Genomic DNA, 2,862 nt, shown 5'->3' with positions numbered 1-2,862 from the left:
TACCAGATGGGAATAGCATCAAACACATAGATGAGATAGGATACAAATACCTGGGAATAATAGAAGTAGAGGATATAAAACACCAAGAGTTGAAGGACACGATCAGGAAAGAATATATGCAGAGACTTAATGCAATACACAAGTCAAAACTCAATGCCAGAAACATGACGAACGCCATAAACACAAAGGTAGAACCAGTAATCAGATACAAAGCAGGGGTAGTGACGAAGGCTGAACTCCACAGCATAGACCAGAAAACTAGAAAACACATGACAATATACAAAGCACTTCACCCAAGAGCAAATACAGACAGACTATACATAACACGAAAGGAAGTGGGGAGAGGGCTACTAAGCATAGAGGACTGTGTCAACATCGAGAGCAGAGCACTGGGGTAATATATGAAAACCAGTGAAGACAAGTGGCTAAGGAGTGCATGGGAAGGACTGATAAAAGTAGATGAAGACCCAGAAATATACAAAGACAGGAGAATAAAAAACAGAACAGAGGAATGGCACAGCAAACCAATGCACGGACAATACATGAGACAGACAAAAGGAGTGGACAGCGATGAAACATGGCAATGGCTACAGAGGGGAGAACTCAAGAAGGAAACAGAAGGAATGATAGCAACGGCACAAGATCAGGCCCTAAGAACCAGATATGTTCAAAGAACAATAGATGGAAGTAACATCCCACCCATATGCAAGAAGCACAATATGAAAGACGAGACCATAAACCACATAGCAAGCAAGCATCTGGTGCTTGCTCAGAACCAGTACAATAAGAGGCATGATTCAGTAGCAGAAGCCCTCCACTGGAGCCTGTGCAAGAAACACCAGCTAGCTTGCAGTAATAAGTGCTACTAACACCAACCTGAGGGAGTGATAGAAAATGATCAGGCAAAGATCCTCTGGGACTATGGTATCAAAACAGATAGGGTGATACATGCCAATCGACCAGCCGTGACGTTGATTGACAAAATCAAGAAGTATCACTCACTGATGTCACAATACCATGGGACACCAGAGAAGATGAGAAAGAAACAGAAAAAACTGATAAGTATTAAGACCTGAAAATAGAAATAAGAAGAATATGGAATATGCCAGTGGAAATTGTACCCATAATCATAGGAACACTAGGCATGATCCCAAGATCCCTGAAAAGAATATGAAAAAACTAGATGCCGAAGTAGCTACAGAACTCATGCAGAAAAATGTGCTACTAGTAACAGCACACATAGTGAGAAAAGTGATGTACTCCTAAGGGGGCAGAATGCAACCCAGAACCCCATGCTATAAAAACCACCCAGTCGAATAGGATGACTGTGATAGACAAATAATAATAATAATAATAATAATAATAATAATAATAATAATAATAATAATAATAATAATAATAATAATAATAATAATAATAATAATTGTTATTGTTTTTTTTTCACGAATAACGTAAATATTATAGAAATCCTCAACACAAAATCATGTTTGGAACAGAAATAAATTTCTGACTCACATCAGGATCGAACCCAGGTCTTTTAATTGAAAGGCAAAGCTGCTGCCGGCTAGGCCACACAAGTGTTTGTTGATTATTTCTATCATATTCATTCAGAAGGGTCATTGCTGAGTTGAGAAGTTGGGAAAAACACACTGGAATGCGAGACAGTTAGCCTACCCCGGGAAAGCCTCAAGTAGTTGTACTTAGGTTCCAACTTCTTTTATGACTTGTATTACTTAGTTGGCAGCGGCCTTTCCTTTAGGTTGAAAGACCTGGGTTTGATCCTGATGTGAGTCAGAAATCTATTAACATCAATATTATTATTCATGTTATCTGAATAATAATAATAATAATAATAATAATAATAATAATAATAATAATAATAATAATAATAATAATAATAATAATAATAATAATAATAATAATAATAATAATAATGGATATTACCAGTATTGTTCTTATTTATATTTTCTTGTCTATCTGTCTACATTGACAGTTTATAGTAAGGCATTCCAGGTTGCATTCTGCTTCTTTAGGAGCCCATCACTTTTCTTACCATAGGTGCTGTTTCCAGCCTTGGGGTACTTCGGCTTTCAGTTTACATAAGTTTCCCTTTAGAGATTTTGGTATTGTGCTTGATGCTTCGATATTTATGGTCACTAACTCCACTGTCATATCGCACACCTTTCTCAGTTAAAGCCACAGATCTGAGCACTTTTCTATTCTCTAATTCTTTTTCTCCTTCATGCTGGATACCTAAAGTATTTTGACACCTGTGAGTGATACATAAGTCTTGATTTTGTCAATAAGTCAAGCCTAGCGAATATGCTTACATCACCTTGTATGTCCTGATACTGGAGTTCCAAAGTTATTTTGTCTGAATTTCTCATACTCCTCCCTCAGGCAGGTGTTCTTACAGGTTGCTGATGCTATCTGATAGTTTTTGCTGGCTCCATGGGAGGCTTTTGCCACTGCATTATGTCTTTTGATACTAATTACATGCTAGTGATGAAAATCTGCATGTGACATGGTTTATGGTCTTTCTTTTAAATAGTATTTATTACACTTGAATGACATCTTATCCTTCCTTCTGTTTCTTTCTCGAGTTCCCCTTTCTGTTACCATTGTCATGTTTCATTGATGGGCTATTCTTTAGGCCGTCCTATTTCTTGTCCATGCATGGGTTTCCTGTGCCATTCTTCAGTCCTAATTTTTGTTTTACTATCTTCATTCCTTGCACCTCTCAGCTTCTCCTCCTCACTGGTCTTCCAGTATTGTCCCGGCGCTCTGCTTTCAATGTTTACATAATATTGAGCAGTCCTCCTTCTCCCTCTCTATGTGGCGTGTCTAGCCTCTTTATATTTG

The sequence above is a fragment of the Macrobrachium rosenbergii genome, chromosome 46, assembly GCF_040412425.1.
Source record: "Macrobrachium rosenbergii isolate ZJJX-2024 chromosome 46, ASM4041242v1, whole genome shotgun sequence".
NCBI lineage: Eukaryota > Metazoa > Arthropoda > Malacostraca > Decapoda > Palaemonidae > Macrobrachium > Macrobrachium rosenbergii.
The sequence above is the reverse complement of the archived record's forward strand: the minus strand, read 5'-3'. Positions refer to the sequence as shown.